This window comes from Seriola lalandi, unplaced genomic scaffold, assembly GCF_002814215.2.
Source record: "Seriola lalandi dorsalis isolate HSWRI2012SDOR001 ecotype SW California unplaced genomic scaffold, Sedor1 jcf7180002054519, whole genome shotgun sequence".
Taxonomy (NCBI): domain Eukaryota; kingdom Metazoa; phylum Chordata; class Actinopteri; order Carangiformes; family Carangidae; genus Seriola; species Seriola lalandi.
The window spans coordinates 3457593-3485552 of NW_019525072.1; the positions used below are offsets into that span (position 1 = coordinate 3457593).

The window sequence follows — 27960 nt, forward strand, 5'->3', positions numbered from 1 at the left end:
CCAACCACACCACAAACTACCCCACCAATCACACCACGAACTACCCCACCAATCACACCAAAAACTACCCCACCAATCACACCAAAAACTACCCCACCAACCACACCAAAAACTACCCCACCAACCACACCACGAACTACACCTCCGAACACACCACAAACTACCCCATCAACCACACCATTTCTTTGCCTGAATGAGAACTATTTCAATTAATAGTTTTGATCTGTACACAGGAGAGCAGAAATGAAATTGGAAGCTGTACCTGGGAGTCAAACTGCCTGAACCAAAAGCTTTGGTGTTCATGATGAGCAACAGTGGAGAAAACAGCTGGACACTAATATCCTTGATGCAAAAATTGACTTTTAATGGATTATATGAGTTAATGTTTCAACCAGGTGGATGAATTATTGTCTGTGGTAAAAATCTTTCTGCAGTGAGTCTACCTCTCAACCCTGATGTGCACTTGACAATTATTGGTTTAGTCAGATTCAGCTATATTTTTTCTAAAAGGTAAGCCTTTGTGCCAACTCTAAAGCTCACTAATTAACACATTTCATCTCATTTGTTCAGTCTGTACAAAAACCAAAGTGTAAAAATGACATGTTGTGGTGTTACACGTCTTTAGCTCAGGGATTATGTGCCAGACATTCTTGGCTGGGAGCAATTCCTGAACCCTCCACTGTTTGTCTGGCAACTTCACATTGACGACAAGACTTCAAGAAGTCAAACAAACACATACAGTCCACGAGTGGTATCAATCTTCTCATTTAACTCTTGACAAGAAAAGGAATAAAAGTTAACATATTCACAGTTTGGGAAATACATTGAATCCTTTGTATCTGGAAAACTGACAAATAAAAGTTAGTTGGGAAGTTGATGCAGAACCATCCTCCATGCCCTGACCACCATCACCTCAGTGTCTTTCACTTGCATCACTCCTTCACCAGGCTAGACAAACACACCTCAACCAACACTTAACTCCAAACACCACTTTTACGGGCATCTGCTCACACAAACGTCTACCATCAATCGTAAGCGAAACTTCCAGATCTGCTTTTATCAACCTTATATTTTGGAGACAAAGTGGAACAATGACAGCCAAAACAATGAGATGCTACTTTTTTGTCATTGGGATAAAATACTAGATGTAACACACCAAATGCTCTCAGCTCAGAGGGGACATGGTGCCTGAATACTCTCCTGATATGATTTTCTTTTCAGATATTGCCTCCAAATAGATTGTCGGCCATTTCTGCTCATTCTTTGCCTACCATTCAAATGATGAAACAAGATCTAATTTGCACTCAATCAGGCTCAGGTATGGCAGAGCGCCCACATCTCGCCAAACCCAAGTGACACACATGAACACTGGTCCCACTGGAGCTACAAACTAGTTCGGGCTCCATTATCATCCCTTTGTTTCCTCACATGTCTGGTCTTTCTTCTTCTGTGCTGCTGGGCACAAGCAGAGACCTGGTAATTTCCACTGTGATTGAGTCATGAATGATAATGGCTTGATTATTTGGTGAAAATTGGTCTCTTTAGATTCATTTCATGTTCGGTGATAATTGGGAAGCTTTGTCGGCCCAGATAATACCATACTGGTCGACTGACTGGCTTTACACATCCCCCAGTCTTTATATTTTCACAGCTGAATTCTTTGGGCTGGTGGAAAAGTAATTTCTTTTTTCGTGCAGAGGGAAAATCTCCAGATAATTTCCATTAAATCAATGTATCACCATACCGCAAGGCTTTATGAGAAACCTAAAAGCCAGTGCAAGAAACCTCTTGGACTTTTCCCTCTTGTGATACCCCATGATACCCTGCAGTTCATCAGAGAGCTGTTAAGGAATTTGGCTCTCCATTTGAGCCCTGGGTCGTCTTTGAATCGTCCACTATTTGGAGGTCCGGCCTGGAGAAAGCCAGTGTCTCTCATTTACAGTAAAAGACCAGATCTAAGAAGTCTGTTATTTAAATATCGATAAGTACCTTGGGATTTGGTCCCATTTCTTTATCGCTGAGAGGAGGCTTTTGCTACAACCATAACTTTCTTCCTGAATAGTAGAGAATCCATTAATGTGCTCTAAAGGTACCTCTGGGAGCAGTGTGGGCTGCTGGGAGGAGAAACAGCCCAGTTATGCTGCTGCTTTTGGAGAGAGGACCTTAGTCATAATTCAGCTCGACCGCTAATGAACACAGACACCCACAAATATCAAGGCTGATTCTGGTAAAACCCAAGCAGGGAAGAATTTATTAATCTGCCCAGAGATAATAGAGAATAGATAGGAGGTCTGACGGAGCTTATATAAGGACAGCATTTTGAATTTTCTCTTTTTTCTTTTATTTGGATGAGCTCCTTTTAACGAGCGCTGTGTGGATCGTTACAAACAAATAGCAGCAGGTTAATAGGAGGTCCAAGAGAACAACTAGTCCGGGTGGCTCGCTCCTTATAGGATCCCTAATGAGCTCGCTGTGGGTCTTCAGAGAGCTCATGCATTGATTCATCACAAAACTAGAGATATAAAGGTCACCAGGCCACCCTGTGATGGACTTCAGCGCTTTGAGGTTGTGACACAACCCTTTAACCCTGCACCTTACATCACAATCCTCTCCTTAACATGCTGTCACATAGTCCACATGCATCACCATGCAACCAAAGCACTCCTTAGGGATGGTATAAATTCACTTGTTCAACATTTCCAATTTGGCACCTCTCTCTCACTCTCCCTCCCTACCTCTCCTAAATGAGCTTACATGAATCCTCCAGTTTTGATGATTTCAGAGCTGGTGTTGCTGAGAGACCTTGAGAGGACATGTTTTGTCTGAGTGAAGAAATGCCTCCGCTCAGCCAGGACTTCAGAGAGAAGATGCAGTTGTTGCTTACATCCACAGGGAGGCAGCAGTGGGTTTATGGGAGAGGGAGGCGGCAGGGCGACCCCACTCTGTAAGCAGTTGACCCTTGTGGCGGTGGAGGGCTGGGGGCCGGGCGCAGCCCCCATGTTCCCCTGGCACGGTGCCCTCAGACCGGGGCGGGAGAGAGCCGGACTGAAGAAACAGTGCGGGGACCGGAGCAGAACCTTCGGACTCCATCTGTCGCTTTCTCCACAGCAGAGAGGAGGGAGACAGGGAGAACCAGAGACAGGTGGGCCCACCCCCCACCAGCTGGCACTGCAACCAGCATCTGCCCACAGCCAAGGCAACTTTCCTTTCTCTTCGTCATCACAGCTCACACAGCTCACACAGCTCACAGTCTCTTCTTCCCTTCCTCTCATCCATTTTCAACACTCATCCCTCCGTCCTCTAAACTCCTTTTATTCCTTACTTTTACGTAGCCATTTTTGTACTTCAGAGGATCTCCAGGAAAATCACGAGTACTCAAGTTTCTGTGCACTCGAGTACACTACACTATTCTGATCAAGGATCTGACTCCACTGCCTGCACAGTTCTACCACTGCTGCCGTCTTCAGTCTACAGTTGCACAATTCAATACTAAATCAATGACAGCAAAAATGAAGAGTGAGTCGACAGAGGGATGTAAACAAAGGACCAATTAGAAAAGGATTTTTATACTTTGAGGCAACTGAAATGTGAGGGATGAAAAAGAGGCTGCAAGTTAAGCACCTAAACCTATATTGTATATTCAGTCATTAGGCACAGAGGGAAATCTGGCCAACCGTACAAGTTTTATAGTTGATATAGACGTGTCAGAGCAGGATTGTGAAAGAGATTGAGGGGCTATTTTTATTTCTGGGGTATTTTATACTTTATACAAAAAAGTCAATGACAGAGAAGTGGCAGGAAATAAGGAGAGAAAAATGCAGAACACAAAAGAACAGAGCCGGACTTTATCCGGGGGTCACTGCAAACGGTGAGTGCTTTAGGCCGTCCACAAGCTTGTTTTGTTCCATTGGCTCTTATCTGTGGCTGTGTTTTCCAAATTTTGTAAAAAAAAAAAAACAAACAAACAAAAAAAACAACAACTAACGAACTAACTAATAAATAATGCAAAAGTGTCTTTTACTCACTGTTCTGTTGGTTTTTGAGTCTTTTCATTTTTGAATAAGGTGAAAATGCAAATTTTGAAAAAAAAAAAACCCAAAGAAACATATTGGGGAATTTGTGGAGAGTTTTACTGGGAAGTATGGAAACTTTTGCCAAAGTATGTTGCAGTTAAAGACAAAATATTTGATCTGTAACAGATAAAATATGTGAAACATCCACAACACTTTGTTTTGAGATGAATGATTTAAAAGAGGTCGACACAGATTTTGTAGAATTAACTCTGTTAACGCGTCTCTTGACCTTGTTGTCATCCAAGTTTTATTGAATCTATTTCCCCCTGGGCCTTATTTTCCCAGTTTTTGCCAACATAGTATTTTTTAAATGTCATTGCTTACTTCACTGCAGAGCTTTAAAAAATCTGTGCAAGTCTGTGCAACGATCTCCCAGGCACACACAATATGGAGAGGGGCTCTGCAGCAATGAAATCACCTTGGGCTTGGGGGGGTGGGGGGGCAGGAACATGTCACTGGAATGATGCTGGACCTCAATGCACGAATACACATGCAGGAAAGGTTTAACATCACAGGACTCAGTATTTACTGTCCTGCCTCTGACTGACACATATGCAGTCTTCACTGTGGCAGACTGGGAAAACTGTGATGGCGAAGTGAAGTGCGACAAGCAGTCAGACAGCAGTCCCCACCCCCACCCTGGCTGAATCTGCTGTATCTCTGGTGGACCAGGCTAATTTAGTTGAAAATTGATACAAGGATGGGGATAAAATGTTAAGCAAGACAATCCAGCAAGTCTTATTAGGCTGTATGCAGCCAATTAGGCCTACTGGCTCCCATCTGAAGTCAAGTGAGCAGCAACCACAGGCACATTAGCCTACTGGAGAGCTTTTCTTCTGTCCCGCAACATAATTATAACCCTCACTGTTACATTTAATCAGATTCGTGTCAGATTTAACGTTCTTTTAAAGTGCAGACAAACAATAAAACCAAAAGGGCAAAGTGCAGCTTGTAGATTTATAATTACAGTGACCATCATAACAGGGGTATTGGGTGGGTGCAGCTTGACATCTCACTCACTAACCACATTAGATAAGTGGCAAAAATTTAAATGTAATATTAATATAGCCGCTGTTTTATGAACTAACATGCAAACTGTGCAGCAGAGCGACATAACTGAATCTCGACACATTGAACAACTGCATTTTATTCTATCCTTTAGAGTTCTGCCATAAACAGACAAACAGTGCTGATTAATATGATGATTAAAGGAGGTCCAAAGCAGAGCAGGAGATAACTCCACTAGACTTTCTTGGTTACACCACTCAACCACTCTATTTTGACATTTTGGAACAACTGCGGATCTACATTATACAGTATGTTCTTATTATTACTGAGCTTACATTGCGGTCAAACTTGTTTTAATCCACATATCGTCTTCATCTTGAAAGTATTCTTCTGATGAATGTGTTTGTTTATGGTCTTTACCACTACTTTGCCTGTGAATAACATCCCTTGAGCTTTATTCCCTTCAAAAGAAGATGAATCCAATTTAAAAGCACGCTCCATATCTCCTGTAATCTTTGAATGAGTTTTAAAGGGAACAGCAGTTGGTGGTAGGCTTACCCAAAATAACATGCAAATTAGGTCCTATATATTGCTGCCATAACAACATGTGAAATGCAAACTTGCTTCAACATCACAAGTATAAATTAAAAAGATTGACAATACATGCTTAACTTTTATATTCGAAGTCAAGACATAGTGTACTTTCACTGGTTATAAACAGCCTGTCCGTGCAAATGTAAATTCATCATTCAAAAATCTCAGCAGTCACGTAAAGAGATGAATAAGTGATCGGTACAAAAATAATATTGCTTATGATTTGTTTTTGTCTGTGTATTAGCTCCAGTTCCATGTCTTGTTTGCCTCCGCTGCCTGCTGGGTTTAATCTCAGCTCTCCATGGACCCTGATGTCCATCCATTCATGATGATTAGCCTTAATAGATGTGCGGTTGGGTTCTGTTTGATGACCCAGGTTGTTTGTTGACAAAGCCTTGATATGTTATTTCATGAGATGCATTAAGTTGCGAAAAGGATGGTTTCCTTCCCACAATGACTCAAAGGCCATGCTGAAGGAAGAAGGTGTTTTGATATGCAAACATGTCTTCATATATGTATTGTATTTATAAATTCATCATGGCTTATTACAGTGCCTTTCATTGCAGTTTAGTATAATAGTAGTTCATAAACCAGATTTATAGCTACATACGAAAATTAACATTTTATGTGACAGACAGAGAAAAAGTGGAAAAGAAATGCACAGCATGATTAACTCAAATTAATGGCTCAAAAACATTTTGATTATTTTGTTCATTCTCCCAATTAATCATAAGAGTTTCAAAAACCTTGAATGATATTCACTATACTAATAAATGATACATGACAGGCTCTCACATCCAGAAATGAGGTGGAAATATGTATTTCAAGGTGTGATAACACACCTCTATGAGCACACAGTACTATTATAGATGCTCCAGAGCATCCGATTTCTCCTGCAGGTAACTGGGCTGACTGTTGGAGGGGAAAGTTTGCTTCAGAAGCCTGAGAGCGTTTCAGATATGACAGATGTGTAATACAACCAGGTTCTACCGATAGACAATAAGCCAATGTTGCCAACAATGCCAACTGCATAAACAATGGAGGCTCATATAGACATCAGTTAATGGTGACATTGGTTTAGATAAAAGCTTTGGGTAAAACTTTTCTGTGAAGGCCATAATAAAGTGTACATACAGTATATGTTTAAAAAAAGGCTGGATATTTATAATTGATAGGGGATATAATTTTTTTCTTGTTCAGATATTTAATGGTCAGTATAGAAAGCACAGCCAGGAATGGCATTATTATCATAATGCAGATTTTAATGTAAATCCAAAGGTTGACCTAGAGACAGTCTTAATCTAGAGCTCAAAAATGGACCAATTTAAATTTTCAGCCTGGTTTTAGTTTGCTAAACATACATTTAATAGGCATACACACAAAAAATGCAACACGATAATTGCGGCTAAATCTGGCCCATTAAAAACTGTCTCACATTGCTGTCACTGCACTGTACTACGCTGCCATATTTGCACTGTAGTGGAGGAGACAAATGTCCCAAATCTCCCTCTTTCACACTTTTATAAGAGGTCTAATCCCATTGCTAGTTATTGCCTTCATTTGTCTCCGGTATTATCATTCCTCGAGGTGATTGGCAGTCCCTTGAGATGCTTTTTGGCGGGTCCTCTCTTTACTTGAAATGTGTGAGCCAGGCATGATGGAGGCGCCTCTTGGCACCACGTAGTACCTATCTTCTGATCATCTGTTATCTCTGACTGAACATATTGGATTATTGATTCAGAGAGGGAATGTGTTTTTGTAGGCGTTCAAAGACCCACATTTGTCTGTGGAAGCCTAACATGCTGGTTGTAGCCTAACTGTGACCCGATAAAATGCTGGATGAAAAAAAAAGAAAAAAGGAAATCCTAATTTTCTTCGGATGCTGGCATTTGACAAATTGCACAGTGGAGCTGTCCTTGGTGCTGAAGCTGATATTTTTCCATTTCAGATTGAAAACAGCAAGGTGAAAATGTGCCTCAGTTTTAGCCTTAGAACAACAGAACCCAGATTTAGCTTTGCACTTCTACAAAATTGTCTGACTTACAATGGGCAGTTTTATAAAAGAAGATCCAACAGGTGGATCCTTTGTGGCCCAACCTATCCCAAGATTCATTGCATGCTGGTAATGAAAATAATATGAGAGCACACAATGCCAACAGACACATTTTTAAATGTAAGTATTGGGCTTCAGCTCAGTTGCACAGCTAACAGCACACTGCTGGTGACGCAAAGCAGAAATCCTAGGTAGGCCAGATTGCTGCATCTAACTTCGACCTTTTCGATATTCTCCGTCCTTTAAAGGATGTGGCCCCTGAATTGGGACACAACAATCATCTCTTTAATTTGCCATATTCTTCTTCCTTGTCAAGGCTCAGAGATTCGTGTGTGTTATTCTAGTGGTAGCTGATGTAGACATGAGCAGTAGGCTAGGGAGGTGTGCTAAACTCACGTCTTCCTAACTCCACACCACCAGATATCTTCATTGTCGGATTCAACCAACGCTAACTCAAGTGACATCACTTGAGCCAATTTATCAGATTTTGCGTAGCTCCCTCTGGAGCCACAAAAGGCTTTATACAACTTTTTTCATATATGTAGTAATAATACTCCACAACACTAATGAGACTTAGTGGAACTGGAGTTCCTCTTTCACATACATGCAGTAAAACTCTTTTGTTCCACCTTTAAATACATCATGCCCCTGTGTAACCAGCTCATGGTTAATTTTCCCACACAGAGGTCCAAACATAAAAGCTTTAGTTAGATTGAGGATAAGAGGCGGTGAGATATTAAAAAAGAATGTGCAAAGACACACATCCACAAACTCACACTATAAGCTTGACCATCTGGGAGCAGGATTAATTTCTGCACCGTTACTCAACCACCACCATAATGGGCATTCCTTGCACCAAATGTGTAAACGTGCGTGAGTGCACATGTGCACACGCAGGGATACAATGAAAGGGTAAAGCAGGAGAAAGAAGCATAATACAGTAGGTCGCACTTTGATGGTTCCTCGGGAGGATCTATGAATTAGGACAGCCTCAAGATCAGCAGAAGGAGAGAGGAGGAGTCTGTCAACAGGAGGAGAGCAAATTGGGAATACGTGGAGACGTGGCAATGAATTTTATTGAATTTTCTCCTGGCTTTTGTCTGTGTGTATGTGCGTGCACATGTGTGTGAAAGTGGCAAAGAGTGGGAGTGAGAGAGATTGACCAGAGACACCAGACTGCTCTGCTGCCAAGTCACATTAATTGTATATCAGTAACTGGCTTTCATTCCTCCAATCTGCAGCGTATCTGGATGCTGCTTCAAGTAACACCATGATTATTTTACAAAGCTCGCTGAGAGACATCCATTGGTTTCTATCTTTGGTCTTCAGCACATCATGTTTACCAGCTTCAACATTATTTAAACACACACCTTTGCAATTAAAATGGAAACATGCAAGAACATTTTATTTTGGTGGTAATCACCTCTTAGTCAGATGCTGTGGATTATACTGTAGGTTCAGCAGTGCTACAGTAATGTATCCAGTTCTTCTTTAATTATATTTCAGTCAACAACTGTACAGTAAATGTAAAATGCATAAATTCCTGCACAACAGAGTCACCCCCCCTAAACAGACGCTGGATGATTGGAAGAGTTAATGCATATTCATGAACTGGGAATAGGTTGACTCACTTTTATGTTATATCATCTCTTGCTGATTGATATAATCAGGCATAGAGATTGCTACTCATAAACGTGGATAGAGAAGAGAAAGACAAGTATTTATTGCTGTGACAGTGTTGCCAAATATTCCTTTAAACAAAGCTTGTTTTTGCTTCTCTTTCAGATGGGTGAATTTCAACTTTGAACTCTTTTTCTTTCTGCGTGTTCCCGTGTTGGCTTGCTCTCACTGTTCACCGGCATCTCACTGGAACAATGAGGATCAAAGTGTGTCTGGCTGCAAAAATCTCTGCTCTCTCATTTATGGGCTGTGAGACAAGTGCCTTCTTCCTCAGTTCTACTATTACCTGGCTCCACACTCCTCTGCTCACATGCACTGGCTATATTAGCTGATGGCATGCTGTCTGGAAGCGGGTAATCCACTGGGGACCTGCTCCTACTGTCCCCAGCTGTCTATATGAATTAGTAACACACAGTGCCTCTAATGCTAGCAGATCACAATCCCAGGCACAGCAACATCTGTGCACATCTGCGTACATCAGTGTGAGTCTGAGAGTCCTTGAACTTAGCGGGGAATTTGCCCTAAGGACGCTCGCAACTGTCAGACAACCTGTAGGGGCGCTCTCAGGTTTAACCTACATGTCTTTTAATTTACTTGTCCTGACTGCTGCCATATGCAGGGGGAACGTAGAGACAGTTGCTGTGTGTTCAGGTGAAGTCTTGAGTTTCTTGTGTTGACAAAGCCCTCCTCCTCACCATCCACCCACCACCTCTGCTCGACCGCCACCTCACCCAAGAGCCCTGCCTTGGTCTCTTCTCATCACTTCTTAAACGATCCCTTCCATCTCCGTTTTCTATTTTAGTTTCCATCTGTTTGTTTATCTCTCTCCCTATTTCTCTCGCCGCACAGCCCCTTTTTTCTCCTTGCAGGCAAACAGAAGCATTGCCAAGAACAGCTCTGCTGGCCTGCTTAGAATTTACATATGTAAATGAGAGCCAGAGTTGCTCGTAGATCTGCAATTAAGCAAACGGCTGAAGCTTACAAACAACGTCGGTCCCATTACTTTACCAATAATAGAGTTTCTTGTGCGCTGATTTATATTGCTAACCCCATTACCTTCTTTCTCCTGCCTTTATGCAGTTGGTTGAAGATAATGTCCGGGACCCGACTTAAGGTCTTTGATTAGTGGAGCTGCATAATGTGTTGAAGAAGAAAAGAAGCTCTGTCCTCTGTCTACAAAACACAAAACACAAGCTTGACTTCCTTTTACTGCAGTAAGGTTAGAAGAGCTTATCAGCATGTGTTCATCAAAGCAGTTAAAATCTATTTACATGCTCTACGCTGCAAAGAAAACACCACTTTTAATGAGTTGCAGAGGTCAAAAGTCATGACCGAGATTTAGTTTTTATACCATCACACATTATTTCCTGCATACATGCAACCCAGATCTGTGTCAGCAATACTTAATGTGTAAAAAAAAAGGCTCTTTACTCATTTATTCTGTTCACATTAGACCAAAACAACCCGACTGTCTTGCTGCAGTATACTACATTCAAGGGTTCAGTTACAGTTAAGGTTACAAGGTTACAGTTGTGAGATGTGAGAACTACAGCATTATTTAGACACAGCTACATCCTATTGGAGAGTTCTTTCTTGCCATCTGTCAAATATAAGTCCAGTATTTGTTTGGGTTTCAGTCCAGTTTTGGTTGGCAAACTCCAAAGGAAAATATATGCATCTCTTTGGCTTGCAAGCTTTCTTCTCTACTAGGTTTCTCAGCAAGTTCTCCCCACCCAGGTAGTTTACAGTTGTCCAAAATGTACCTGTGGAAAACCTACCTGAGCCCAGTGCATTAATCAATTTTCGAAAAATAACAGCTAGACCCAATCTGAATAGACTCAAGCATAATTAGACTCAATTAGACCCAATCCAAAATGCAATCCACACAAACAGACCCTAACTGAGACAGAATATCAACACCGGCAGCAGCATGACGCAACATCAATTAATTAGAGAAATTAGCAAGCAGCCGTGGTGGACAAGAGCAGCAATATAATAGTAATGTCCTACGAATGACAGGAACGTCCCAGTACCTAAAATAATTTGTTCATATGCTTCAAAGACTATAAATAAGAAAGATATAAATAACTGAAAGTCTTATTTTTGCTTTGTGCACCCACAATAAAACATTTGGTAGCCAGCTGGGCTACAGATAGACAATAAAAGCCTGCAGGGGATTGTCATGTACCACATGAAGGGAACTGATACTGCGTACGCTTAGGACCATTCAGATCCACTCAGGTGTTGGACATGAGACCTGTGGCAGGAAAACGAGACGCTACTTGACCCGATTAGACTGAACAGAATTTGGAACTCCTCCGACTTAGGTCCTGCTTCCTCAAAACTGAGAAGACCCCTGAAGAGAACCCGACTGCAGACTGGTTGTGAGGATTGTCAGTGGGAGTGGCAGCACTACATTAATACAGCAATATCATTGTCACAGTTGTGAAGATGAATAAACTGGAGATTGGAAATTCCAGGTTGATGATCAATTCAATCATTTTGGCTTTATGCTGTTACTGCACTGCTGGAACAGCTAATATCATGTGACCAAATTTATCAACATAAGCATTGTTAGCGTTGTTAGCAAGTGTTAGCGTGAGCAAAATTGTGTCTACAAACAATTCTTTTGAATTTCCCACAGGAGTTGCTTATTAAAAAATAAAACCTAAGGTAAATTTGAAGCTTATAATCATATTTAAAGTTAGAATGTGTAGCATTTACAGTATATATGCTGCCAGGCTGACGTGATATCAGATAATTGCATCTTGGAAATCTTACAGTGAATCCAACCCAGTTCCTGACTGGGATTTCCTTGCAGTAGTTCTGCTCCACAACACTTTTCCCATGCATAAAGTTTCTGCCTGTCAAGGATCTTCTGGACGTAGTATTAGATACGGCATCTTGTGCCAACTGGAGATAAGGAGGTCGGTCTTGTTATTGCACTCTGCTAGCCCCAGTGCTGTTCAGAAGTTTATGTGTGGAGATTTGAGGTCACTATGACCTGCCCCCTGTGTGAGGTGAGTGAAGGTTCTCCAACAGCACCTCCTTCCCTCCTTCTGGAAGATTCCTCTACAGAGGGAATCAAAGGAGGGATTCAAAGTGCGTTTGGTGGTCGGGGGAGTCTGAAGTAGTCAATCCAGGTCATGCATTCATTTTGTTCTGATCTCTTTTTTTCCCTCTCTCTCATGTTTCTCTGACACAAATACACAAATACTGTACTCTTTTTTGCAAAAACAGATATGACTTATCAGCTGCACCATGCTGGAAAACTAATTAGACTGAATGCAAAAAAAAGCAAGTGAGAAAGCTTCAATAATGGACTCAAACTAAAAATTTAGCAACGAAATCAAGAATATAACCATGAAAATGAAGCACATTTGGAATTATTCATGTCCAAGTTAGACTTGGACGTGTAAGAAGTGGTGTCTTCACAGGTCTCAACAAAAGAGCGCCAGATAGCTATTGCTGGAGTTCTTACTCACTCTAAGAAAGCAAAGCACAATACTACAGTTCTCAGATCAGTACAGACTACCTGTATGTCAAATGACTGATATTATAATTGTCATGGTTTGCCATGGCAGACATTTTATGTTTGACTTTGTTTTGGATTTTGTCCAAACTTGGACCTCCTCCATTAAATCTGTTTCATTTTGTAGTTGGTTTCCTTGTGTGTCTCAATGTTTTTACTTCCTGGTCCCGTTTTTCTGTTTGGTGATTGTCTGCCCCGCCCTAATGTGTTTCACCTGTGTTCAATCACCCTAGCCTCCCTTGTGTCTATATAGTCTCTGTGCTCCTCTTTGTCTGTGTCGGTTTGTCTGTTCATGTCTGGTTTGTCCTCGGTCTGTTGTCTGTTCATGTCGGCTGTGGTATCCCCTGTGTCTCCAGTTGTTGTTCCTTGTGTGCCCTCGTGCTTCGGTTTCCTGTTCTGTTGGTTCACCAGTTTTGTAAGTTCTTCAGTTAATAAACTTTTTTGCACTTCATCCCCATGTGTTGGCTGCATTTGGGTCAGGCCTTACCCACAGCGTGACAAAAATGTTTACTTAACTATTTAAGATTTTGTCCTTATTTTGGTCTTATATTTAAGAAATCAATTAAAGTTAGTAAAACCATTGCACAAAAAACCTTTAGGTAAGATTTCCCTTACAGTCTGAGTTACTGTTTCCTTATATAAAACAGTTATAAAAAAAAAAACCAAAAAAAAAACTGTTGCACAAAACACCCTTAATTTCATCTTGAAGGTTTCCTTAAAATGTTCAGTAAAGTATTTAAGGTTTTATCCTTATTTTGCTCTTGAATTTAAGAAATCACTTTAAAGTAAGTCAAACCATTGCATAAAAGACTATAGTGACTAAAGTAATATATATATACAATTCTACTTATGTAAACATTTGGAATAAAAAACATGGGTGAGTTTCAGGAGCCTAAGAGGTCGGAGTTAAACAGGTATTATTTCCAGATTGTATGAAGGCTTCATGACAAAAAGAATCTCATACCACAGAGTATGGTTCAAAGGAAGAACAGTAGAGCTACTGTAACTTTAAATGGAAAGGCACCTTTATCACACACAGGGAATATGGATGGAAGTGTCCAGTTAAGTTTATTTTATTAACCCAAAGAAAACCTGCAAACCCTCAAAACCTGTCTCAGGTTGTCCTGGGCTGGTTTCCATAAAAAAACAAAACAGCCTTTATAGTGGATACACCAAACATCTGGAATGAAACCTTTGCATGATGTGAGGTCTTGACTAAAAGCCTTTTTCTTTTGCTGCTGGTTTTTATTGAAATTTCTATTATTTTTGATTAATTTCATGCTCTTTGTCTTTTTATGTCGACTTAAAGCCTTTTCTCACTTTATATTACCTTTGTGTTTCAAAGATGCTGTACAAGTAAACTTTCTTCGCCACGATATGAAATGGTGGAATTGGATTATGGCACATGATGAGAAATTAGGCCCGAGACTGCTGAGATGTTAAGTGTTACAGTCCCAGACCTTCTCTAATAGCGTGAAATGAGAACAGATCTGTTAAAGCCTCAAAGAACACAGAAATGGGATGGGATTGGCTTTACGCCGTCGTACATTACCGCCCTCACACTGATAGGCCCTTTATGAGACTTAATTAAAAAGTCGATGGCATCTTTAATGGCCACAGCGCTGGTTGTTTTTCTGTGTTTTTAAAACGCTGGTTCCCTAATGACCAGAGGCAGCCTCATTTGCGCAGGGTGGAGGACAGAAACATGTTTCGACCTGTGGCATGAGGTCATTATGCCCCAGCTGTGTCAGGAAAACAGTGCACTGTTTTGAGCAACTCCACTGTGCTTTATCTGCTGGTTAGTGGGCGGAAAATTGCATCTAACAGGTGGACGCCTTCACAATTACACCACCGAGATGGAGATGAAGTGGTTAAATGAAATGACAAATGGAGTGTAGTGTTGGCGAACGCTGCTCGGTTTGTTCTTCGTGCCGTGACTTTTCTGCTGTTTTGTCTCATGTCCTTGTTTATCTTCTGAATAAGAAACAGAGTAATAGTGCAACATGTTTGAGACGGAGCCAAGGCCTTGACAGACAGCCAGTGTCCTCTCTGTCTCAGAAACGACTTTAGCTGAAGTTAATGACGGCAGTTTGAAAGACACAGAGAAAGGCCTCTTGGGAGGAAATGTATTGAATCCTACACTGGTCCACTGATTTTGCTTTTTATTATCAATTGTAGCTTCAAACAGTGTTGGAAGTGTGTTACCAGTTCAATTCAATTTAATTCAATTCAATTCAATTCTGCTTTATTGGCATGAAACTTTTAGAAAGACAATGTTGCCAAAGCATCAAAATACAATTTCCAAAATACAACAAACAAGACCAAGATCAATATACATGTATATATCAATTATATATTTACAGTATGTAATTTGTGTGTGTGTGTGTGTGTGTTTGTGTCCAGGTCATCCACTGTCCCTCAGGTTGTGATATGTTGATATATAATGGAGTATTTTCAATTTTTCCATTTAGCTAATTGAAATTTGAAAACATTTTTTAGTGTTGTCCTTGTTTGTGGTCAGTGAACCTGGGCCTGGTCAGGATCTGCCCTTGTTTTCTGTCTATGACAGTTAAGAGTTTTTATGCCAATTCATTCATTCATTTCACTCATTTCATCACGTTTCCATGCATTGTCTAAATATCATATTGACTGGGAAAGACATTTACTGCTGTGTCTCACATGACACAGTCTGAAGTGGTTTTACATCATTTAGCTGGACCTTCTGATTGGTTGGTCCAAGCTTGTCTCTCAAACACGTCAGAGGAAGTTTGCATGAAGTCCTTGTGTTGTGATGTTGCAAAACCTTTGATTTGATTTGCCGGGGAGGGGTCAGGCTGCTATTTGGAGGTTCCATTCACATTGGACGGCATCGTGTTGCACCTCTAGTGTTTGGGTCCATATATGTGAATGGCCACGTCAAGCTCTGTCCCTTTGCAGCTTCAGTTTGGACCATTCTTCATTTAATGTCTCTCTTTTGAGTCCCCCAGTTTCATGGAACAACATTACCAAATTTCTAGAGTACCCCTTTGATCTTTGATTCAGCAATTTCATATTGAAACAAGTTACAGCATAAAAAAACATTCAAGACTTTGTACCTTAATGTGCGCTTGTGTCTTCACATGTAGTATTTCACAAATTTTTTTTTTTTTTTTATCCAGAAAACCTCTCAGCCTCTATATAACCCTTTACGATGCAAATGTTGCTATGCAAGTCAGTGCTGGAGGGGAATTGGCTTTTGGAGTCAGTCAAATTGAGCTGCACAGCTCAGCCTCTGACAGCCTGTGAAAAACAAGCATCTTTCATTCTGGTTATGTGTCTCATACTTTTCATATTGGAGTTGTTAATTAAGATATTAATAATTTGGTTCACTGAGGCAAACTATGCTGCCGGCAAGGATGTGCTACTTTCAACATCACAATTTGCCTAATTCAGAGGAGCACATCTGCAACTGTGCAATTTTTCAGTGCAGCATTTATTGCTGACATAAAACCATCATTAACATGTCAATGTTAACCCTTGTTGTCATCAACGCTTGTAACCAAAATTCAAAAATAACAAAACATGAAAAATGAGTAAAAACAATTCAACTAAGAAAAGAAATGGAGTGGAAAGTCAACTGAAGATATCATTTAACACAAAGGGGGAGATCTTGAGTCTAATGTGGCAGATGGATTCAACACTCTTTTTCATAAGCTATCAATTCCCAAGAGGCTTCAGTTGCTGCCTGCCATTGTTAAAAATATATTTCCACCTTGATATTTGACTTCATTTCCAGCCTGCTCGAGTCTGATATTAGCAAGGGACTAAGCGTCAACAGCTCCTCTTTCTCCATCTTACAAAAAAAAGATCCTCGTTCAGAGCAGCAAGTCTGTCTTCCAAAGGATGCCTCTAATTGGAGGAGAAAAGGCTTTTTTTTCTGACAGCACTGGAGATTTCAAATAAAGCCCATTTGCCAATGTAAGGAGTCATTAAACATGTCATTAAATCCAGCTTCTTTGATATAAGTAGATGAAGCTCTGGATCCAATTTGGTCTTTGGAAAGGATGATGGAATTTAAACTGGGCTTATGGCAGTCAAAGAGTCACGCTTGACCTGCCACACACACACACACACACACACACACACACACACACACACACACACACACACACACACACACACACAACTTCACACACACATATTGACACACATAAATGCATGCACTCCCTGTTCACACACAATGTGTGGGTGTGTATTGTGTGCTCAAAGGAAGACTCTTAAAGTCTATCATTTTCATACAGGAGGGCACCAAATCATCCCATTACTGAAGGAAGAGAGTATGACATTCATCCACCAGAAGACAAGTCCTTGATGTTCTCAGACTGGTCACGACTTGCACTTCTTTGTTTCACTGTTGCAGTTGATTTTTTTTTTTTTTTTTACTCAGTGGTCTGATTTGGCCTGCAGCGAGCGGCTGGTGAGTCCCAGCGGAGATGTCGGCCTAAACAGCCGGGTCTGAAGTGATTATGTGAGTGTAGTGTGAGAGATTCCTTTAGGGCCTGTGGGAAGCCTGCACATTCTTTGTTGACAGTAGCAATGAGAGAGAGAGAGGGACTGAGGGAGAGAAAGGTAGAGGGGAAGGAGATGATCTAAACAGACAGGAAAAGTGCTGGAGTCTGGGAGATTAAAGGTACGTGCTGATATAAAATCCCTCTTAGCAGTAAGCTATTAGGGTTTCCTTTATTTGTTCATCCACGTATACAAATAGCACCAGTTCTGCCTTCATGTAACTGCCAGTTACATCTTATAACACTGTCAGATTGAATTCAGGTAACCTCTCCAGTCATGCTATGTTTGTGCAGTCACCTTATGTAACTTTATATAACTTACATTATAATGTAAAAGGGATTTTAGAGTTTGACAGAAGATAGTAAAACCCTCCTTCTCTTCTATGATTCTGCTCTGCATATTTTCACTTTGAAATCTTTCAAATCTCACTGCGCCTCGGGCTAACATCAAAACCAGTAATTAAACACCAAGAACGCTCCATAAAGGTCTATAACAATTAATAATTCACATTCATATCATCTCACTGTGTCTTTATATGTTTAGCCCTGCAATCAAATTGAAATGTTCCTTTTTTTCTTCTTCACTGCCATTGGCCTGTTTACTCTAAAAGCATGTCCTTCAAGCATCTCCTTCTCAGAATCAAGGAGCTAAGCCGCAGAAAGGCGAGCTGTCGTTTATCGCTGCCTCGCAGACAAATCCACTCTAAATGGCTGGTGATTTTCACTCATTGGCTCAATAATCCATTTGAGAATTTACTCAGGGACACAGACACATTGTTGAGGTTGTTTTTTGTTTTTTTTGCTTCCTTTTGAACAGATTCCTCTGTACACCCTCTTCAACTTGAAGGAGACGTGTTTAAACAACACACAAAATGGAAATGAATGCACACACACAGGCATTTCAAATCGGGGTATAGTGTTACGCTGCGCAGCGTCACAGAAGTTTAATAACTCAAATGGCGGCGTGTTTTCAGATGTCCTTGTTGAATCCAAGGCCAGAACTTGGGGAGGGAGACCTGAGTCACACATGGATGGATCTCTCTCCATTTGTTTCTCCTCATTTAATCCTTTTCTCTGCCCTTGTCTTTGCATGGATCCACCCCGATTAAAGACTCGGCTCACGCCGCACGAACATTCGACTCCTCTTACTTTTTCTTCTTTGTCTTCTTCCGCCACCTTGCTCCTTTACCCCGATGCCTTCACTGTCCACTGCAAAGGCTACTGTCCCTCCTCCCATAGTGCACTGTGGTAATTGAGTGAGAGCTGTGGCCCTGGAGTCCTTGTGTAATCCACACTTTATAAGCACTCTAATTGAAGTGCAAATTCAATACTCCCTCATCAGCCTTTTACTGGCTGTGCCTTTGCCTGCACCCCTTAGGTAATTACGAGGAGACTGGCAGTTCAATCATTTTGTGGAAAATAATGTAACAAAAACATAGCGGCATACACCAAATCATTTTACTGTGCAGAGGGTGTGATAGCTGGGTTACTGGAAGTGAAATACAGGAAGAGACAAAATACCTTCAGCTCTGTTATCAGGAAGGTAAAACACCAAAAACTGTGTGATGGAGAATATTAGAGAACCTTATCTGAACACAACATGGGATTACTCTACACTCACATTTCCCTTCCTCTTGTATTGGTTTGACTGGCTGCAAGCACATAAGCAAGCACGTGCACGTGGATACATGCACAGCGTATGTACACTCGCACAATTTTCTCTTTTGTATAGTTGCACAATGTCAAATGAAGTGTGCACACGCGTAGACACACACACACACACACACACACACACACACACACAGAAACACTTATAAGTGTATTGGTTTTCCTATATTACTGTGTGTGTCTCTGTGTATCTGTGTGTGGGAGTGCAGTTTGCAGCTTTAATTAAACTTACTCTATTTTCTCTCAGCTTGTCCCCATAGGGCCCTCTCTTCTTCCCGTCCACATGCTTATTTATTTATAATTGCATAGAACTCTGAGGAGCTGAGCCATGGCTGAACACGGTGCCAGACCTGTGGAGTAAGCTGGGATTGTCACACAGTAATACAATTTCATGTACTGGAACATCCCACCGCCTGGGAAAATTCCACATTATGAATCATGTAGGGATGCACTGTACATTAAACAACAACAAACAGGGAAAAAAAAAGAAATTTGGATTTTTTATTATTTACAATAGCAGAGAAGCAATACAGAATGTCAACACGTGATGTATATAATTCAGAACTGTGGGGACGTGGACTGTTTCACACAACAGATGAGCAAATTCCACCTGTGAAAGGAGCGTATGAATATTACCACTGCAGCATTGTTTCCCTCAAGAGATCAAACATTCTCGAGAGGAAAACAATCCAGGTGTCATAACAACTTTTTTCTTCTCTGCTTTATTCAATTGCCAGATTTTTTTTGTTTATCTTTCTAATTTGCTTTGCCTTAAACTAAATATCCCACCAGACAACCTTTTGGATGAGCATCACAGCAAAAATCATAGTGCATCCCAAGTGCTTTTGTTGAAGTTGGATGAATGTGATTTAAATCTTCAAAAGGGAAAATCATATTACGATATTCTTATAACACTGCGAAATTGCCAACATACCCTACATGGGCAGCTACCCACATGTGGTGACTTAATATCTGCAACACTGCCTACACATCTGCAACATAAACAGGGCTGCACACCATTTATTTCATAGCCAATTTTGATGCTGGCATCAGAATCGTAATCATATTATAGCACATCTTTTCCTGTCATATCATCAGCCCAGTAAAGCTGCAAATCTACACAAAGAGACTGTACACTAATTTATATTTTACATTACTCTCAGTATGTTTTTTAATTGCTTGAAGCATTATCTCCTGTATACCCACTAATCTTGCTTGAATCTATTTCCTGCTGGGACGACCCACTTTACTGAGGGCAATAATTCACAAAGACCACACATGTGGCAAAGTTCCTGCATTTAATAGGGTGAAAAAAAAAAAAAAATCCTGAATGTATGCTAAGAATGATCAGAGTTCTGGAAATAAAGTCAAGCGATTACCTGTGATAAAGAAATTTTTTTTATTGAAGACATAATGTAAATCACTAATAACCCGGACTCAAAGGAAAGTGCTGCATGCTGTAATACAGACAGACTTATCTTTACTTTTAGATGTGGCTTCAACATTGATGTCTGGCTGCATTTTGTACACCACATAATAAGAAATATCAAATTTTATACAAGCTCATGTATACATTTGAGTAACAAGATCACTTAAATTTCAAATTAACTATTAATTATTAGTTATTCTAAAACAAAGTAAACTGAGAGTTCCCAAATAGATAGATGGTCTTTATTTGACAAGAAGGGACATTTGTTTTCACATTAAAAACATAAAGATACACACTATGACACAACATAGAGTTGACCTATATGTTTATAGTTCTACTTGTACTGGATACCCACATAAATACACATGTACACACATATACACACACCCATACATCTACACATAGTGTCACGCTGTGTAAAAAAAAAGCCCCTGCTGAAAAGGGCTCTACATTGTCTTGATATGGTGGAGGGTTCTGCTGTTGAAGTCTGAGAAGTCAGGAACCTAAAGATATCACTCACTTCTCCTGTGCTTTCAGTTCCTGCCCTTGTGTGCCTCCTGCTCCCTTGATCACCCTCACCTGGTTCCCACCTACTTACCTGCCCTCGGTGTTTCCTGTCAGTCCAACTTCATTGTTCCCTTTGCTCTCTGCCAGTTTGTTTTTGCTGCTCCTTGTGTTCACCTTCATGGTTTGTTACTTTGCTTTGTTACTTGTTTTTTCAGATTTTTGTCTGCTTCCTGCCTGCTATTGTTTGCCAGTGCTGGATTGACCACCTGTGTATGACCTCCTGCTTTTTGAGTAAAGACACTAATTTTTTGAATTTTCTATAATTCCTCCTGTGAATTTCTCTGCTTCTGAATATCAGTTAATTCCAGGATTCTTACAGTATGTTTGACACTGCTAAGATTGTTTTTGTTGGAACAATAACAGCAGAAAGGGTTATTGTTATTCACTATTATTTACATGTCTGTCTGTCTGACTGTGTGTCTGTCTGTCTGTCTGTCTTATATCCGTTAATTTATGATTATTATGTGTCTCTTTCAGTAACATTGTGCAGGTGGACCAGAACCTCTCTGCCACTGTTGGTAAAAATAAAATTTTAATGTAGCGTCAGTAATAATATTGGATTGGATTTGGTTGGCTGATACTCAATATTAAGAAGCTCTGATCAGTATCAGAAAAAACAAACATGATCTCTACTTTTAACTGAGCTCTGTGAATTTCCAAAGTGAAATGGCAACAGTCACTTCAAACAGACACTCTGACCTAGGGGATCCTTGAACCCTTGGGCCCCTTCATCTGTGTGGTAGCCTCGTTCAATGGTAACAGTATAGATGATGATCATCAGGACAGTACATTAATATTTACTTTTTAAACAATACTGCAAAAATCCAATAAATCAATCAATTTTATAAAAGCCTATATCTTTGACAGGGGCCATACTGCTACATAACTAATACTTTTAATACTTTTATGGACTTTTACAAAACAGAGAACTTTTACAGTATAAAAGTTAGTGTCTAAAGTAGAGAGTATTTTTATAGTGTAGCATTGCTACTTTGGATAAGGAACTGAATACCACCAATAACCACTGCTCTCTGGTGTATTTCCTGCTACATTTTCCTCCTGGGGATCAATTGTCCCATCTTAATCAGCTCTTGAACAAGTAATCTTAAACTACACAAATATAGACTAACCACAGTCGGAATATCAGTGACAGGGAGTGTCCTGGAAGAGATGAGTGGCAATTTAAGTCACAAATTTATTTATTTTTCCAGTGAGACATTCAGAGTCCAAAACCAAAACAATCCCAGCATGGCCAAATGCTTATTACGCGTCTGTACACGTCACAGTCTCACCCGGAAGTGCTGTGACAGCTCTTGTCAAAAATCCTTCATCCCTTTTGTGGAACTGCGAAACAAAGGTGAGTTTTAACGCTATAAATTTCGCTCTTCCCGTATTTATTGCTTGTATATTATAATATATCTCCCGTATTAACGTACGTTTGAAGTTTGGGCGTGCTTTATCGCTGGCAGCACTTTTACAGAGCTTCAATATTAGCCGCTAGCTGGCTAATGTTAGCAGGTTAGTAACGGCTCAGGTTTCATATATGAGGAGTCGAAGATGTAAGGGAGACTTTTCGGCTGTTTTTTTTGTCATTTTATGTGTCCTACTGAGGTCTGCTGGTTGGATGTGGACGTCACGGCAAAAATGATCAGTGGTTAAATTTCCACAGGGACATGCAAAATAACGAGCCCACTATAAGAAGACATGTTGTGCTATATCCCCTGGCTCAGCCTGAGTATCCTGCCAAATAGTGACCACCACAATAGTTTCCCCCCTCTGTTGCTTCTCCATGCGCAGTGCAGGACAGCTGCAGGTTGCACCATGCCAGACAGCAGCTGAGCAGAGAGAGTGGAGTCCAGCAGGAAGGCTACTGCAATGCAGAGTGAAATCCTAATGTCACCTCTGCTACACCGTTGGAAATTAAGTGGTCATGAAGTGGACTTAAGCCACAGACAGACTGATGAAGTGGGTTATTTATTTAAGCAGAGAAAGAACAGTGACTCAGTCATCAGGATCAATATCTGATTTAAGTCACAATTACATAATACACATAAAAGACTAGGGCTGCAACTGAAGATAATCTTCATTATGATTAATTTGCAGACTGCTTTCTTGATTAATCGTTAAGTCTATATGCTGTCAGAGAATGGCACAAAACCCCTTAAATGAAGTTCCCTGAGGAAGACTGTAAGATGTTAATAGAATCTCCAGAAAAAGCTGTGTGACGTTAAGAAATTTTCTTCCCTTTCCCCTGTCTTCAATGTAAAGAAAGAACATTCACACTCAACTTTAAATGTCTGGTTTTGTCCAGTCGACCAGTCCAAGCACCTAAATATATTTAATTTATAATGTTAAAGAGAGAAAAGCAGCTAATCATCACATAGAAGAAGCTGGAACCACTGATAAGGGACTTAAATGATCAAAAGTGTTCCAGACTTATTTTCTGCCTATCATCTAATTGATTAATTGAGTAATTGTTGCAGTTCTGTATAAGACATACTCACTCCAACCACAGCTGCAACAGGAGACATGGGAGGATGGGAGTACACAGTGCTGATGGGCGGGTAGATTAGGAAACAGACTGGTGGGTATGAACAATAGCAGACTGTGTCAGAAAATCCTCATGGGGAAAACACAGACTGGGATTTGGGTAGAGTATATGCTCACTTTATTTCATAAAGTAGGGTGTGAGGAATCATGTATTTTAAAAAGAGAAAAGCTAAAATTGGTTTGATTCGAAGACTTTGTTTTTTCAGATACCTAAAAATGGGCTAATTAGAATAAATGGAATAAGCCATAAGATAAAATGCGTGGGTTAATCAAAGAGGTTGTTCAATCAAACTGAAAAAGATCACTCTCTTATGGAGGATGCTGAAAATTTAAAAATACTCATTGAAATGGACACTTGACATTTGAAGACGTCACCTTTGACTCGGGCAAATTGTAACAGGTATTTTCCACTATAGGGCGGCACGGTGGTACAGTGGTTAGCACAGCTGTCGCCTCACAGCAAGAAGCTTCTGAGTTGAACCTGCCGGCCTTTCTGTGTGGAGTTTGCATGTTCTCTTCATGCCTGCGTGGGTTTCCTCCGGGTGCTGCGGCCTCCTCTCACAGTCCAAAGAGATGCAGGTTAGAGCTAAATTGTCTGTAGAAAGCTTGTTTGTCTCTATATGCCAGCCCTGTGATAGACTGGTGACCTGTCCAGGGTGTACCCCACCCTCGCCCAGTGTCAGCTGGGATAGCTCCAACCTCCAGTGACCCTAAAATGATAAGCGGTATAGATAATGGATGGATGGATTTTCCACTATTTGGTTGACATTGTATTGACAAAACTTTTGATTGATTAATTCAGAAACTAATCTGAAAATGATCATTAATCATGAATAAAAATAATAATTTTTTGCAGCCCCAATTGAAAGCATTTAAAAAAAAATCTGAAAACAAATGAGTTGACAAAATATGAGGTCATGAAATGTAAAATGTCTAAGCAAAGTAGAGAATTAAAATGACCAGTTCACAAATGAGTCAACTGTAAATTGGTGGTATAAGCAACAGAATGTATAACAGTGTTTCACAAAACAAATTAGCTGGTCACCTGAAAGGGCAAATAAAAGCGATTCTCAAAATAATGAGGAAGAAGTTGTTGGAATAGTAAAAATAATAATAGAGTGTTTACTTATTAATTTGTGTTTGTGGTTGTATAAGTCGTGCTCAAATGCATGCCAAAAATTCAGTTGGTTTGTCCCACAGTGTTTTTCCACTCAGTTGTGCTGGAGTTGTATGCATGAGCAGGGAGGCATGTGGGAGTTCAGAAATGCACTGAATGGGAGTCTTGTTTGATTCAAAACATTTGAATCTCAAAGATAATTTGTTGGCTGGCTTTACATTTTTCTCATTTTACTGTCAAACACATTCTTTACCTAGCTGCTGGTAAAGATGCATTCTTGACATACAAGTTTATGACTCATATTGGTCTGAAAGTTTTATTAAGTCACAGCCCCATCTGCAAGCAAAATGACTTTGTGCTGTTTCCAAGTAGGATTTGAGTTCATTATGCAAACTTTGTTCTGCTACAGCTGTCATCACTAAGTCACAGTTTCCTACAGTTCAACAACAATTACCCTGAGTCCTGTGCAAAACAGGATGTGATATCACTATCTGCCGTAAATAATAAAGATCACAGACTGTAAATACTGTAAAGCTTCAAACAGTACAAAATGGGTGATGACCACAATAATGAAATGGGTGCCCACCACCCTCAAGGCTAGGTGTAAGGGTCAGGTATGCTGGAAGAGTTTGAGTTACTGTGGGAGGTTGTACAGTACTAGCTATGCACACCATTCAGTGACCCTTATATAAAGCTCTATAGATGCTACCGTTTAGCATGGCTCAGTGAGCACGGAGCAGAGCCATTGTTGATTTTATTAATTACACGTGTGCTTTTTTTTTCCCACTTTGAAAAAGGAACAAATACAAATCCAATCAAATGCCTATAAAGGCTTGTGGCAGCCATATGCAAGTAACATGTAACACTTATTCCAACATTGTGATATTGATGATTAGTGGGAAATACTTTTTTCTGTATTTTTATATAATTTTGCTCTTCAAAATTCAAAGTAACATTTAGCTGATTGTCGTTTCATTGTGCGAGCAGCCCTGCCAGCGTTTCTTCTTTCAGCATGCTTAGCTAAAGTCCAGTATTTTTTATCAGTGCAAGGAAATTTATTATTTTCCACTGTTTTTCAAAGGCCATTTCAAAGCCATAAAAAAAAAAAACTAATTTAGCTGCAGCATGTCAAGCATTGCATTTTTAATAAATGTTACTAGAATTTACAAATCCACTGTGTTTTACTCGAGGGGTATTAGGTTTACAAAGAATAAGTGACTTGGTTTTAAAGTAGTTCAAATCACCCATGGTTTTTGGCGGACAACAAGCAATAAATCCTGTGTGCTCCATATAAAAACATCCAACGGACATCTCACAGTGGAGAGTTGGTGGTAAAAACTGCATTGCAATCTCAAGCCCTAATTGGTTGAATTAATCAAAACAAAATTATGTTTTTTGGTGAGGAAAAACCTATTTAGGTGAAGAACCCTTCTATATGAGGAACAACGACACTCGTGCTGTTAACAAGATCAGTTTGGAGGGGACAGGCCAGATGCTCAGTCTCATATTGCTGAGCTGTATGCATCAAAAACGGTTATTAGACAGGTGGCCTTTCCTTAGACTTGCACCTGGCAGCTGGCAGACAGACACACTTTTTCTTTTGTTTATAGGAGTGTGTGTGTGTGTGTGTGTGTGTGTGTGTGTGTGTGTGTGTGGGTGGAGTGGAATGAAACCACTTGTCTTGATTTAACAGTGCTTTCCTCGCCTGGCTGCTTGTATTCTTCTTAAACACTAGTCAAATTTAAACTCTTACACTGATGTGTGCCGAGCTCTCCCTCTAGTCAACTGTGTCCATTCAGCTCGCTGCTGTATATTAAACTATTCAACCACTCTGTCAGATGTTCTTTACACACAAGTGCCCAGCTGCCCAGAGCCCCCCCCTCCTTCATACACTACAAGATGCAGCCATTTGGTTTATTTACGGGAGGTGCTTCTGTAACTGCTGGGAATAGGCCAAGAGCCAATCGAAACACACGGTGGAGGCCAAGCTAATACAATCTGACAGGAATGGAGTCATAGTGGCCACTCAGGCATCGTAAAGCTGTCGCCGTTTAAGCCCCTATATTTGTCGCTATTACCTGCTTGCTGCTCCTTTCACATGGGCAAAGAGTTGTGAGGAAAAGTGCAGCCAGACTCCTGTGTTTAACTAGGTGTTGTCAGTCATGAGTATGGGTATGTTGGTTTGTACTTTAAGAGAATATGGACAGAATGCAAGGATCAATAATATGGAGTATGGAGAATTTTAACAAACAAAATACTTCTGCACTGCACCATTTCTCAATTTGACTCTGCTCCACCCAGCTAGCTATGTGCTGTATCTGTTTACACTCATTTTCTTATTTCTCTCTGTGCTACTGGGAAATTTCTTTGTTGATGGCGCCACAGGGGGGAGATGTCAAGATATGTGAGTCTCTTCTGTGGTGTCAGAGTGGAAAATTCTACAGCAGTTAATATATCAAATGCAAGTTGGTGAGCTGAAAGTGTTTGGAAATGGTTCACTCGTCAGAAATCCATTGTAGAATCTCTAACTGAGTTTTTCCCCACTGATGAGCCTGATTAACCGTATATACGTAAATTCCCCCAAAACTTGGCTGGTTGTCACTGTGGCCAGTCTGTCTCCTGAGTTGTGTTGGTGGATTGATTCCAGAAAGTGTTGGCCGATGGCATCACAGCCTACAGCTTTGGCATTTCTGTCTCTGGCTTTGTGAGAGACTATTACAAGTTCACAAAACTGCACTGATGAATGTTGTAAAAAAAAAACTGATATGTGATATTTGTTTTAAGCTGAATCCCACTTTCAGGGTCAAATTTCAAATTAGAGTAAATCATATCTGAACTACTTATTCGACTTACATCTCACTGTTAGCTTAATACTTACTTAACTGTTTTAAAACCATGAGTAGTTAAGCTCTTGATATGAGCAATATGCGACAGTATGGGATGTAAAATATAGTTTTAAATGTAGCTAATGTGGGCTGAATGGATTCTGAGTACAGGAAATGTGGAGAAAAAGGATCTGTGCTTTGTATTACATATTTTTCATCCTCAAACATTACTTCCAAGGATCTGCCTGTGTGCAGGCCTAGTAAGACATAATTGATATAGGCGGAGGCCTGCTCAAAAATGTTTCTGATTGGGCCTT

The 27960-nt window shown here is 40.3% G+C and overlaps 1 protein-coding gene across 3 annotated transcripts in view; it reads left to right on the plus strand.

The window, feature by feature from the left end:
- Window positions 1-22436: 22436 nt before the first annotated feature.
- Window positions 22437-27960, plus strand: part of LOC111660580 (speckle-type POZ protein-like) — an 83957-nt gene continuing 78433 nt past the window's right edge. For 2 of the 3 annotated variants that reach the window (XM_087175979.1, XM_023413927.2), the window contains exons 1-2: window positions 22451-22508; window positions 24118-24280. The gene's annotated coding sequence lies outside the window, so the exon portion shown is untranslated. Of the gene's footprint in view, window positions 22509-24117; window positions 24281-27960 lie in introns of all 3 variants that reach the window. The other variant, XM_023413929.2, reaches the window with a different exon arrangement.